This window comes from Silene latifolia, chromosome 5, assembly GCF_048544455.1.
Source record: "Silene latifolia isolate original U9 population chromosome 5, ASM4854445v1, whole genome shotgun sequence".
Lineage (NCBI taxonomy): Eukaryota > Viridiplantae > Streptophyta > Magnoliopsida > Caryophyllales > Caryophyllaceae > Silene > Silene latifolia.
Window position 1 is genome coordinate 12,200,253 of NC_133530.1, and position 15,677 is coordinate 12,215,929.

The following is a 15,677-nucleotide window of genomic DNA, read 5'->3' on the forward strand; positions in this document are numbered from 1 at the left end:
ATTAATAACGATAAGGTTAATATTACATAAATCAAATTCCACCATTTTATTTGTTATTAATCACTCAGTGGATTTTTTTTTTGTATGGATAGTTAATTGGAGAAAAAAGGCTATAAGAAGAAGAGAAATACTATAATTGCTTAAACAAATACTCCCCCCAAACACTCAATACTATGTTATAAACTAACTACAGGATTGAAAACATGAATGTGAATGAGTAATTGTTTCTAGGTTCATAATTTTTTTTTTATTATTTCAGAAACTTTCAACTATATGTTTTATTTGGGTATGTGTGATTTTTTTATTCATCATTTTGTCTTTGAAAAATAGTTCTCATAGAATGAAATTGAAGTTGCAAGAATCTCAATCTTATTAACAAGTTGGACAAAAAAATGTCTTTTGGTATTGATAATAGCTAAATGTAAATTATTGTCTAATACTTATGCGTACATGTCATATTATCTTGTGTGTATGTCTTATAACACAAATGAGATTGCAATGAGATTTATAGTAGGCTACCATTTAACTCATTTTATATTTTATAGAAAAAATTTAAATTTAGGAATTTTGATAAATTGATATAAATGATATATTAATATTATCATTTATTAAACTTCATAATTATGCTACTATTAGAAAATATGATTTATGAGAATTAAAAGATTGAGAAGATAAAAGGTTAGGCAAAAACAATTAATTTTATTCCATATGTCACTAGCAATTAATTTAATTTCACATAGGATTAGCAATCAATTTGCTTTATATACATTTTAATTATTTATTTTATTAATTACCAAGTCAAAATGAAAAGCACAAAAAGGAGTAGCAAAGAAATAGAAAAGCAAAAAAATGACAAAAAAAAGAGTAGTTTATTATTCACATTTCACCCAACCTCATCCAATTTCACTTCCAATTCCACCGACACCAAAATACTAACTTCACTCCCTTACTATTATCTATCTATGATCTATCTATCTATGCAATTTACTTAAAAGACTACATAAACCCATTTAATTTTATTCCACATGGCATTTCTAACATTTAATTTTAATCCACATGACATTTTTTTTAATCCATTAATACATAAAATATTATATTATTATCTATACAATATTATAAAAAGGCTAACATGAGTAGTCTCTATTTGCCATGTGACAGCTTCTAATCTGTTTAAAATGATGTGTAGTAATCTATCGTAAACAACAAAAATAGTCAAAAAAAAAGGTAAATGTGTAATTTATCTCTACAATTTAATTGTTATACTAATTATAATATTTAAGAGAGACAAGGGTCATTAATTTAATAAATTCTTTCAACCGTTTGTTAACTGTTTGTTTTCCCCTCACCCTTTTCCCTCCTCACTTGACCTAATAACAATAATTTAGTTGTTTGTTTCCCCGTTTTAAATAGCAACATTGATTCATTTTTATCTTCCTCAATCTCTTATGGGTCTCAACAATCACCACCTAGCGTTATCTCTCATATACATATCACTCTATTGAACTTTATTTTTATTTGATGCTTATTATCGTACTTATTATTGTATATGATTAATTTTCTTAGTTTGTTGTTAATATTGTTGTTATTTTCTTAATAGGTTGACAATGATAGGAATGCCGTGGTGGATGGAGATCAAGCAAGTGATTTGTTGATCAAGGCCACATTGTTATATAACATGAGTACCATTTTATTTTATTTTTTGTAAAGGGAAAGTGTCATTTTATTCTTCAATTTTCCTTTTCACGGTCTTTTAGTGATTTTTGGGTACATGTATTAGACTTTTAGTGATTGAATTTTCTTATTTTTTTCACAAATTATAGAATAAGACGGTGTCACACGTGAGACGGCCCATTTTGTAAATAAAGTTATTCATTTGTTGCTAATAAACGAGTTATGTGTTTACACAATCATACAGTAATTATTGTATTCTTTTGGAATGAAAAACATGTAAGCGATGCATATATATTTATGACTGATCTATCACACTTAGCTTGCCGAGTCGGGATACAAGTTTAGTTCTTTTATTCAATATTGTATATTAGCTATGAATATTAAGTCTTTTCTGTGCAGTGATGAAATAGATGATGGTTTTACAATATAATTGCTTTTGGTAGCTATAGATTGGTCTTATTAGTGAAACATGGACTATACTGCAATAAAGCAAATTAGAGAGCGTTTGAGTCCAAGGGAAAAATGTCGACTTTTCTTATTTCAGATTAGATGACATTTAAATTTTTTTGAACAATATTAGTTAAACAAACGCTACCTAAACCATTTAATTTTATTTCAAATGACATTTTATAATTCATTACTTCGTACGATAATAGCATTATTAAATATACAATCAAAAGGCTACCTAAATCATTTTATTTTATTTCACATGACCTTTTTATAATCCATTTATTCATAAATTATTATTATTTTATTATCATCATTATCTATACAATATAATATAAAAATGATATTTTGAGCAATTCCTTAAATGTCAAATGACATCATCTTACTCTAGCTAAGTGATCATTTAAGAACCCTTATAAATTTTCTAACATAAATATGCACTAAATTTTTCATAACCCCATGAATAATGATCTTGGTAACTAAAAAGACAAAGAAAGATACATATGCACTAAATTTTTCATAACTTCATGAGTAATGATCTTGGTAACTATAAAGACAAAGAATAAAAATTGGTTAAATAAATAGCTAAGTGATCATGTAAGAACCTTCACAAACTCTTTAAGAAAATATGCATGAATACTTTTTTATTACTCCATCGTTAATGATCTTGGCAATTAAAAGACAAAAAATAAAAATTGGTTAAATTGACTCACTAAAATGATGTTTACATCTTATAACTCCTTACAATTCATTAAAGTCTAATTTCAATAACTCTCATTTATCATTAGCACTAGAAGGGTTTATTGAAATCAATTATAACCGAGAACTCAAGAGACATATCAATTAAAAACCATATAATCCAAGATTATAAATAAGACCACAAAAAGGCAGCGGGACTTCCATTAACCTATAATTTTTTATTTGCATACTTTTATTTAGTCTTTTACACTCTATTCAATTGTATTCTAATTTATTTTTGTTTATTTTCAGAGTGTACTTACCAAGGATCTAAACGTAAAATGTCGAGGTATAAACAATTAATATTTCACTCTTTCTACTTTTATTTCACAACTATCTACCAAGTATTTTTATTTCCCTCAAGTGGAATATTAAAATGGAATACTAACTTAGGGGTTGTCATTAAGACAAATCAAACCATCATATCGATTCAAGGGTTTTGGTGTCTTTCCTCATTACATAGTTTTGACTAATATGATCACAAAATTTCACGAACAATACAACAAAAATAAAATAACAAAAAAAGGTCAAACCCGTGATTTTCACGGGTTACAAAACTAGTTTAAGTTTAATAGGAGTCTTTTTTTATTACAAAGCGTATTTTTTAGAGTTTTATTTGACTTGTATAAGGAGTTAATGTGTTACAGCCGATTTTGGAGTTTCATTCATTATTTAATTTATGTAATTTATCTTTTTATTTAATATATACTTTTAAGAGTTTCGCTAATGTTGGAGACTATATAATCGCTCGAAAAAAGCTTCCTTTATTAATATAGATAGATAGATATATTGATTCAATTCGGTATCAACTTCCACAACACCAGTTACAAAAAACTAAAACCTTGTAGTAGTATCCCGCTATACACAATTGAATTAACCCTCCTCCAAAAATCCATACTTTCTTTTGGATAAAATCAATGGTGGTACTAGGGAATTAACAGGGTCGTTCCTGCAGTCCTGCTGCACTAGGAAAATTTTGAAATTTTTAGTTATCGAATTTTACCAAATTAAAATTTTCATTTAAAAAATGTGCTTAATTGTAAATGATCCAACCTGAATAAAGTCGCATTTTCTAGTTTTTCCGATTGAAGATCCATATTGTAAGAGTAAAAAAGTGTATTTTAATTTGGTAAAATTTGATAACTAAAAATTTCAAAATTTTCCATAGAGGAGTAAGTCGCTTGTCATATGTAAACTATAATCCGACCTTCTCTGAAGTCTGAACATCTAAGACTCAGAAACAATGCTGCCTCATTTTCTAGTGCAACAAGCAACATAATAGAACTGTCTAAATAAACTTCATCTACACTTTTCATCTGAAAATGCTGAACAGATAAATTCAATACTTTACTACGACGACAAAAAGTGTAACCCAACTCGAAGTCTGTTATGAGATTATGACAATCAAAATCTGTAATGAATAAAATTTTACTATCAGCAAATGCTGAAGATACAAGTTCATTAATGAAACAACAACAAACGGCGAAATCATCAGATTAGCAAATCTGCAAACATCATCCCGATCCCCGAATCAGTAAAAAGAAAAATGAGCCCTTACAAAAGACAAAAGGTACTAACCAAAGGGAGGCATAGGTTGATTAGCAACTTATGGTGGTAGTACTGTGACAGCAAACATCATCGGTACGCATCATATACATGCACATGTGACAGCAACACTTTTCCTTAGTAAGATACCAAACTATATTCCTCAGATGTACAAAGGGTAAGCTTAAATTTGTGGCGTACGAGCTAAAGTTGACCCACAGTAACGTCAACAATCACAACATTACCTTATTACCTCCAAGGCTACGGGTAATCTACCAGATACGAAAATTTGCGCGGAAGCGGTTTCAAGAATAACACAATAATAAAAAAAAAAGATATTTGACCGATCTAGACCTATAGATCATTCAATGGTGATCAATTTCGCAAGACTTATTGCTAGTTGATCGAGTTAATGTTTGAAAACGCGTCAAACAAGAACTAGGGTTGGAACGAAACGCGTCGATCCGAATAGCACGATTGCAACAACAATTCTGTTTCTTTTCTTATTCAATATTCAATCTATCTGTGATAAACAATACATTAGACCTCCTTATATAGGAGTTAGAAACTGACCTAACTAACCTAAAACACAATCTGAAACTTACCTAAAACCGTCTTCCCTTATTCTGTTAACTAGGAAATAAATAATCTAATTAGGAAATAAACTAGTTCTATCGTTTTTAGGAAACCTTTTTTAAACTACTAATTAAAATATCAGCAATAAAAATTATAGTATTTCTCCTAAATCGAGCTAACCATTTTCGGATCATCCCCTCCCCTTTGAAAGAAATTGTCCTCAATTTATGTAACTTAGAACCGCCAGGATAAAAAACGAACACGCCTTTGATGCCAAGCCTCATCTCGTTCATTCCTCTTAATTTCAGCATCCTCTTGTGCCATAACTGCATGTGCCTACCACCCCTCCTCCCTACATGCACAAGTCTTGAAAATTCTCTATCAGCCTGATTGTTATGAATCGTTTTGATAACATATTCAACTTGAAAGAACAACTTCTCAACACTTCTATCATGCTTCTCTATTTGAAAATCAACCATCCTAAAATTCAACAAGTCCTTAATCTCAATAAAGGCCCACGCCTCCTCATGATCATATTCATCAAAGATAGGAGGTGATGTCGGATCAAACTTAACATTCTCCTCGTAGTGCTTTGACTTGAGAATACTCCCGACATGTCTTCTTCTTTTTGCCCTCCCTTTTTTTTCAGTTTTTTTTTTTGCGGATGAACAGTACCACGGCTCGTGAACAATATTTTTTTTTGTAACCGTCACGCCTTGAATAACAAGTTACTAGAATGCTCCTGAGATTCAAAACCGATTAACCCTCGAATTACCTCTACGAGTTTAACCCTTGAACTCCAATCGCAATCAGAAATTCAACTAACAACTTGGTTTTGATAAGCCTAGGACCGTCTAGATTTGAGGAAATCAAGAGCCAAAACTCTTATACCACTTATGATATGAAAATTTGCGCGGAAGCGGTTTCAAAGAATAAAGAACAATAATGATAGAAGGATATTTTCTTCGAAACCTGTCTAGAAATCAAAACAATGGGATATTTGCAAGACCTATTGCTATCAATCGGGTTAGAGTTTGAAACGCATCAAACAATAACAGTTTCGGAACAAAAATGCGTCGATCCTATGTTTACAGAACTTGCAAACACGAAGAAGCTTCTGCTTCAATTTTTATTAATTCTCAATCTATGTGAAAATAACATACGACCTCTATTTATACTAGAAAATAAACGACCTAGTGCTGCCTTGCTTCACAAGTTAATATTTTCCTAAAACCCGACTTATACAATTACCTTATTCTATTATTCTGAAACTAGGAAATAAATAAACTAGTAATAATCTAATTAGGAAATAAGCTAGTTCTATGGTTTTTAGGAAACCTTTATTAAACTCCTAATTAAAATATCAGCAATAAAAATTATAGTATTTCTCCTAAATCGAGCTAACCATTTTCGGATCACTACCATATGAGAAGCGCATCACACTCACACTTTAATCCATCAACCTCCGAAACTAAAGATACCGTGTCATCTATTTGGTTCAGAAGAGTTCTAATAACCTTAAAACAGTTTAGCACATCAATTCAACTGTTTAAAAATTAACTGTTTCTAATACTGCTTATAACATCATAGTAAGAAATAATCAACCGACGCAAAATGTACAAAGTTTTGACATCATCATTAGTATAATAACAAGTGGAGAAAACAGTTTAGCACATCAATTCAACTGTTTAAAAATTAACCAAGTTATAATTGCTTTTCCCAAATTAAAAAAGTTGATAGTTTTCATAACAAAACACCACAAATATCTTCCAATTCCAATTACTAAGTCTCTCTTGACCGTTGCAAGCGAAAAACGGAAGTACTTATTAATGCTCATTACCGAAAAACATTAAAAGAACTCTCACGAGCCTCTTAAATCTTCTCCCAGTTTCAATATTCCGGTTATGCGCTTGATACGTGCAATTTATATAGACTTTTTAGCCTCTTCTTGCACGCATTTCTACGCTTTTTGTATCGTTATGTATTGCAAAATGCCCCGAATTGGTTACTTTGGTTTGTTTTATCTTAATTGCAGAAATGGACCCGAAAGTAGCGGAATCGGCCTTTATTCATCCCATTTAGTATGCATTGTAAGGAGTGGGAAATATTGAAGCAAGATTGTGCCTCGGGATGTGTGAGGGAAGTCATATGAAGCTGCCAAGAACGATTTGAGGTTGTTGCATTGGATATCCACTCGATCGAGTGGAATTATGAGTCGATCGAGTGGTTTGGTTGGAACAGGAGGTCGATCGAGTGATTCTAAAAGCTCGATCGAAATGTGCTTATTGGGAGTTACTCGATCGAGAGCCTTAACTGCTCGATCGAGTACAAATGCTGGAGAAGACCTCGATCGAGTGGTCTGAAATCACTCGATCGAGGGGTTTGTTAGTTTACACGAGTTGACTTAATCCATGATAGGTTTAGTTTTGTTAATTTTCGCTCCCCTATATAAGGGAGTCGTGATTAGGTTAATAGGGGACACTTTTACATACACTTTTACTTCTACTTTTACTTTTTTTACTGCTTCTCTTTACTCTCGACTGCTTAATGTCGTACTTTGCTTAGTGGATTGTTTTCTACGCCGGATTCTTTAAGATTGTAATCATTCTTTTTCTCCTTAATAATCTCAATACTTAGTTTACATTAATTTCTTGCTCTTCCTTTATTACTTTTGCCCTTGTTTAATTTATGCTTTACTGTTGTTCTTTCATTATGTCTTCCATTAGCATGTCTTCTGTTGTTATTGTTAATTGCACTAAAAACATGAGTAGCTAATTTTCTTATGTTAGGATTAGGGAATCCATGATAGGATTGTGACGATGTAGTGAATAGGCTAGATAATTTACATGTGAGAATCTGTCCCTATAGCAATATAACTGTAACACCTATTTAGTTGAGTGCACGCCTCTAAATTACATTAATCTGGTTAACTTTGTTCCTGGATCGGAAAATTGGAATAAATAGACCTGCTATGAACAGTAGACTACCTTAATGAGGACGAAAGTTAAGTTATTGGAATTCTAGGGTGGATAGCGGACCGGGAGGACCTTTCCCATGCCCTTCTCACAGTAGATTGTCTAGGCTATTTGCAACTGAGTCGATAGACTACCATGGTGAACCGAAATCCTCGCATACTTTCTCTTATTTGATCACTCTTATCATATTTTCTCACTTTTACTGCTATTACTTTATTTCTCTTTCCCTTAAACCTTCAGTAATTTAGAAATCAAATACAAAACCCACATTTGTGACCTAGATAGACGGACTATAGATAGATATCTTGCCTCCCTGTGGAGATCGACCCTACTTATCACTAGCTTCTGTTAGTTTTATTTAGGTTTTATTTTTGGTACAGAAACGACCGTATCAGCGCTTGAGCTTACTTCTCGACAAAAATTGCACAGAAAGATCTTGGGTCACTCCGGGCTTTCTGAAAGACAACACTATCATTGATCTTGTTATTAGGCCCCCATCTGGAAAGTGCGTCAGCAACGCGGTTATCAGTTGAACCATCCACGTGAGTTATTGAACCAAGCCTTTCACTCTTTGGTGGCCTTAACCATATGCATTTCAGAGATAATCCAAAGAAGAAGAGGCATGGACTTCCAAACTTGTTCTTATAATTGCAACACAATACTCCTTCAGCATAAGAAGAATCAACAAGGAAAAGCGGATCCACCACTTGATTATCCTCAGCAATCAATGTTCCAAAGGTGAGACCAGCCGTTTCAACAATATTCGTATCAAGTTCTTTAGGTTTCACAATTCCCACAGGCAGGATACAAGAAAGATCAAAGCGAGCATACACGGTAAAGAGGATCTTCCCGTCCTTTGAATCTCTTCCAACAATCCTAACTTGAAACAAAAGGGTACGCTTTTTGACAATCCAAAAATCAACATTGATTGATGGAATTTCAGGATCATCTTGGCCAGGGTAAGAGTCTAACTACACGTGTGTTAAAAAACACGTGACTTCCCCACCTTGGCATCCATTTCCACCAACATCGCTAAAATTGCCAAATGAACCAAATGGGGAGTTACCAAGTGGGCAAGATTTCATGTCAGAGATTCGTTCTTGTTTCATGGAAGGCCTTAAGTCGGTGAGATATTTGTTTCATGGAAGGCATTCAATGTTGATTCTTTGTCGTGCAAGCTCGCTTTGAACTTTCTTGTATCCCAACATGTGAGAGGATCCGAACGAATTATGCGCCTCTGGGAGACATGCATTTTCGCCTGCGTAAGAGGCATTGATTTTTTTATCCAGGGGAGTGTGTGAGTGTGTGGTGTTAAGATGGGGTACGCTTGCGCAAAAGGGTACGTTTTTTTTTTTTATGTATATGACCACAATTTACTAAATTTTTGTCACGGATTATTAGTATTTTGCCATGAATATTGTTTTATTATTAGTGTTTTGCTACGATTATTGTTACTATTGTAGTTGTTGTATTCGAATTTTTTCATCTTATTTATTATACTCCTTTCCTCCCGGTCATTTGTATATTAAAATAAAAATTAATGTTTATTTTGTTCCTAAAATTATTCTGACAATAAAATCTCTAATAGTATTTATTTTGATGTTTAATGATTGTTTAATTTACTTTTCGAATAAAAAGCCAAATTTTAATGATTCTGTTTAATGCTATAAATTCTTTCAAACATTTTCTCTTCTTTTTTAAAAAATAAAATAATAATAAATACATAATGATGTGACTTACTAAGTTTTTTTAAGGGCCCATTTTACACTTTCGCCTAGGGTCTCGGAAAGCTTAGGAACGGGCCTGAGGGGATCCACAAAGGTTAATGGTCGGTCGAGAAGTAATATCATCTCTTAACCTACTAACTACTCCGTAGTTAATGACTCCATGCTCCATGGGCTTGCCTGTATCCATTTTCAGGGCAGCCCAAAAAACATCACATCACATGAAGGATAAACAAAAAATTCCAGTCCAACCGCCTATGAATCGCGATACGCAACATTTTACGATTCATTTACGTATCGATTCAGACCAATTCGTTATAAATGCGCTCAAATTGATGACTCCCTGCTCCATTGGCTTGCTCATCTCCACTTCTATGGCAGCCCAAAAAACATAAATAAATTAAAGAATTCTCACATAAACTCAATCAAAGTTAAGGAAACGTAGTGTTCACCGTCCTTAGGGGCTACCTATTATTGCCACCACTTTTACAAGCAACCTTCGCGGCTTCTAAATCCTCTTCGTTGCCATCATAGTAACTGAACTCCGACAAACAACTTAGGGTGGTTGTCATTAGCACTAACAACTGCAACAACAGCCCCAAAAACCCCATATATAAGCACTAATAAGAGCAGGGAATATAGGGACAAGCAGGGAATTGTTAGTTCGAGGAACAAACAATTTAGGGCGGTCCTGTCATTTGACTTCTCCACCCCAAGAACCTACTATCGCACTTATAAACAGATGGCAATAAAATCATCCCCAAACCCAGTTGAAATGGATTAAATAAATGTGAAGAGTAAAAAATTAACAGACAATTATAGATGTTGTAATCTAAAACCGTACTTGCAGCGGACCCATTCCACAGATAAACTAACAGCAGGCAGTTTGTCCCGTGCCCAAAGCATCAACCGGTGATGAACTATCTTCCTTCGGGCTCTCCACCCCCAAGACCTGTTATCGCAATTAAAACAGCGCAAATATGAGAGCTGAACAGGAAGGACAATAATGTTAAGCTTATTAAAGCACAAGTTCGCGTATAAGCAGAAAACAATTCCAATCCCAGACACCCCCAATTGCCATACCTAGCAGTAGCGACCTCAGCCCCGGTACAACAACTCAAGCCTCAGCAGATAGCATCGATAGTCCTGTAAGACAACAATAAATAAGCTGGTAAATCGCTCACTTCTTAGGAGTTATAGGAAAATTTCCCTCTAATTAAATGGTAACCCAACCCCGTTGATATTCAGCGAGAAAGACAACATTAACCAAAAAACAAATCTACCAACAACCCATTACCATCTCTTGAGGAATACAGACAACTCGGCCCTTTAACCCGACATAAAAATAGCCTACAACAAAATTACTTAAGAAACAATAATAAATAGCATGTATAATCGCCCACCTCTTAGGAGCTTAGGGAATTAAGAGCGTCACTCACTAATTAAATGAGAGTCAAAACCTATATAAAAAAAACTCCCCAACAGAGATAACCTACCTGTCTAAAGAACCAAAGCAACCAAAGCACAGTCAACCGTATAGAAGTATATAAGTCCGGAACTGCCGCAAACAAATATTAATGAGCCTTTGGAAGAAGTATGTTCCTGGAAATGCAAGAAACCGATTTAAACAGTAACACAGACAACTCAAATTTAACGTTTTAAAAAAAAGGATAAAACAAAGTAGACTGAGAACCAAAGAAACAGACGTAAACAGTTCATGAACAGTAGCACAAACAAAAAGTTACCTGTATGTCTGAGGTGCCGCCTCCAGCATTGAGGGGAAGTAAATGCAAACCCAGGATGTGTGTCGAGACGCTGGAAACTGGTTAGAAGACAACCTAGCTACCTGATAGGTAATCAAGAAAGTTTCAAAAACTATGACTATAAGGTTTGCCAGATAGGCTTCGAGCAGCCACTGGGGGGAGAGATGTTGTAAAGATAAACGATAATGGAAACAACAATCCCCACGAACTCTCCCCAAATAAACCAGTTAAAAAGTCATTGAGACAAGGAATCATATTCCCTAAACCGTAAATAAGGAAGCTAAATACACATTGAATCCCAAGACATGCAACCAAAATCAACAGAGACGCCTAAAAGTCAGGTAAACCACAACAAATGAATACATATATAAATCTGCATAATCACCCAGTAGCGTGAAAGTACCACCAGCAAGTAAAATGTCCGCTTTAACAAACGACAAGTATGTTTACTCAAAACCAGCACCGGAATTTGCGTAATCAGAGTACTAAATAACAAAGCAATAACATATTGAAACCCTAAATATGCCTTGCAAACTAAAAACCAAAAGAGAACATGCTTGAACGGCAAACACCAAAACCTACATTACTAATTTTGTGATTTAACACCAAAAACATATCTATCCCAAATGAGCAAGCGACTAAAAGCCTTTTCATCTTTCATTTGAACTCTAACATCAATCAGAATAGCAACTATATTATCACTCATAAACACTTCCAAAAATGCCAATACTAACTACACTAATAATAAAAACAATATCGATAATATCCACAGTTCTGATCATAATAATAATAGCAACGGTGATAACAACGAAGATAATTACAATACCAATATAGCGGCGATCGCAAAACTAATAATCACTACAATAATGACAGTTATAAAAAAACGAAGGTTGCCCCAAATCGGCTCATCTAACAACATAGCCGCATCTGAAATCAGAAAATCACAAATCCTAATTGATAAACCAACTATGAAGACGAAAGTAACAGTACACCAAACAAGACAACACGTTGACCACATAACAATAAACTGGAACAAGAACGGAACGAAATAACTTTGAAATCATCAACAGGGAATAGAAATTGGGATTAGCAGTCAATACCTAGGTTTTTCCGAGGGAACTCAATCGCAGTGTGAGAAACAAGAGACAGATGAGAATAAGTGGTGGAGTGAAATGGCTGAGGGAAAAGGTGAGATTGTGGCTGTGATTTTAGGAGAAATGGAGGGACGAGATCTTCAAGAAGGATCAAACGGTGGAAGAGGCACTTGTGGCTATACTGTTCATAGCTCCAGTTTGAGTAAGTTTACTCTTTTTAAAGGGTAGGGATTTGATTTTCTTGCTCAATGTTTAACGTTAACGGAAAGGGTGTTGATTTTCGTAGTACACTTTTTACTCATTACAATACACTTTTTCCAGTCTTACCCCTCTCATTTCACCACTCATCTATTCTCATTTCTCTCTCTACTGTACTGTACTACATTGAACAAGTGAAGCTTTTATTAACAAAAAATTATTGATTGTACCACCATTGACCCCGACAATGGTCACCCCTGACCAGCTTCCTCTACCGGCTGCCGCTACCGACTCTGACCGGTTGCCGTTATCGCCCCTTCCACCATCATATCCCCTTTCGCCCTGGCTGCCACTTTTCCTCTCGGTCAGTGATACCGTCGTTTAGTACCAAAAATAAATACCTATTACTACTAACAGAAGTCAGCAGTAAGTAGGGTCGATCTCCACAGGGAGGCGGTCACTATTTACTTGTTAATTCAGTCTGTCTACGGTCACAAGATGGGGGTTTGAGTATTTGAACTAAACTAATAAGGTCAAAAGAAAGAAAGAGAGCAAATGAGTAGAGAGTAAATAAGTAAAGAGAAAGCAGCTAAGACAGTCGGTTCACCATGATTCTCAAGTAATGTAGTCTAAGGTCTCAGGTAATGCAAGTTTAATCTACGGAGCAATGAATATCTCCTTCCGGTCTCAATTCGCCCTAAGACACTAATAGCTTAGCTTCCGCCCTCACTAAAGTGTCCTAAAGTTCGCTACAGGTCTTACTCCTTCCAATCTTCCGATCTAGGTCAAGGTGTACCACGGTTTATTAACTAATTGCGTCGACTCAATTAGACAAGAACAGTTAAATGTAGCGATTAACAACGTAGATCAAATTCGTATTAAACCTAATTACTTATTTCACGGTTCCCTTAAAATCATGGCTCCCCTATGTCTCAGCAAAGGAGAATTAGCTACGCATTATCATTGAACAAGCAACAACCATACATAAGCAATAAAGATTAAGCATGATAACAATAGATAAAGAGAGATTAATGATAATAATTGAAGATTAAAGGAGAGAAAATAATAAAGAGCAAAAAAAAGATTAAGATTAAGAAAAGAGCAGTAATACCGATTACAAGTAGCCAAATCCAAGTTAGGGTTCTAAGAGAAGAGAAGAGTATTCAAAGTAGAGAGGGAAATCGAAGTAGGGAGAGAGAGTCTTAAACCTAATTATGTCTCTCCTTATATAAGGGAGATATTTATTTTCTAAAAAATACAATGACGGGATATTAAAATCTTGCGTCATATAGAAAAGTACTCGATCGAGGACTTTAGAACTCCACGATCGAGTAAATCCTAGAAAAAACCTCTCGATCGAGTACTTTAAGTAGGTACTCGATCGAACACTTATCAAAAAGGCACTTTCGACCGAGTAGAAAAAGGAGTCGATCGACCACTATAGTACTCGATGGAGTACTTTTCAGCGCACAATTCCTGCTTCGCGCACTGAACTTCAAACGGCTGCCATTTCTTCTTTACTGGGGCAAACAGAGCGTTTTCGGTGGCGTTGGAAAGCTAAGAGGATAATATTTCATCTCCAATTGGAATCACCTGAAAATCAGTAGTAAAACTCGAGATATGGCTCTTCAAAGTAGGCACTAGTAATTTGAAGTTCTTCCTTTGCTCGCCTAGCTATCTTACTTCTTTGCACATCACAATTAGTTGTTTCCAAGCTCCGACTCTACTCATCTCTTAAATGCATGCATAGGGACATGTTTTAGGCTTGATTATTCTCCTTTCCGGTTCATACCTGCAAATAATACAAAACACACCAAAGTAGCCAATTCGGGGGACATTTGTAGGTAAACACTACACGAAATGCATAAAGATGCGTACAAATATGGTACAAAAAGTCTATACAAAATGTACGCATCAGTCAGCCGCCACGTCCAGCCCCTCCACGGACTTCAGTCGTCGGACGGCCACGCCGTCTTTCTGTCGAACGTCCACTTGGCCCTTTCCCTACGACACCCCGACCACCAGCCACAAACCACCGTACCAACCAAACCCAACCCTAATAGAACCCCAAAAACCCACAATAATTACCAAAATGAAATGGAAAAAAAATACTAATTTGTTCAATAATTTGTGGTATGAACTAACTATGAAGTTAAAATATTGTTTCACATTCAAATCAAGGATTGTAATCAAAGAAATTTGGTTGATATGTCAAGAAATTTGGTTGATTATTTGATAAGTTTAATTGTTGGAATTTGAGAGAATGAATTTCGTGAGTTTTTTTTTGGGGTAAGGGTATGAAATGGAAAAAATAGTATAAAGAGTACTGTAACGAGTAAAAATCGTACTGCGAAAATAAATTACGAACGGAAAATGTAACGGTGTATGGGTTGGAGACCCTTATCTGTAAAGTTTTAAAGTTCAGGTCCTTATCAGGAAAAAAACGGATAGTATAGATCCTTATCTCTGGGTTAACTCCTTGACAAGAGCAGCATCTTGCATTGGCATGGACCAATTGTCTCAAGGGTTCTCAAAATGTCGGGATAAAAGGTATAACATGGAGTTATTGGACAGAATGGAATCAAAGAGGGAGTCATGTAACCTAAGACCACCCCATTCGAAATCCAAGCACGCCCTGAGATGTCTCAAGGGTTCCCAAAAGTCGTGATTTCTATGAAGAAATGGCCGGTATACAGAAATGTTGTACCATTCTGCTAATTCACTAATCCATCCCAACTAGGCTAGGACAATTAAGTTCTCGTCTACGAAGTATTATCATCACAGTAGAATGCAGTTCAACAGTAGAGTTTTGCCAGTAAGTATGAAAAGTAGGTAAGAAATCGGCTTCTAAACTAAAAAGTGATGCAACAGTCTACTTAAAGCTATCAAATTACAGTCTATACGACACAGCCCATCTACGAGTCGATAATGGTTACCTTCTCTAAA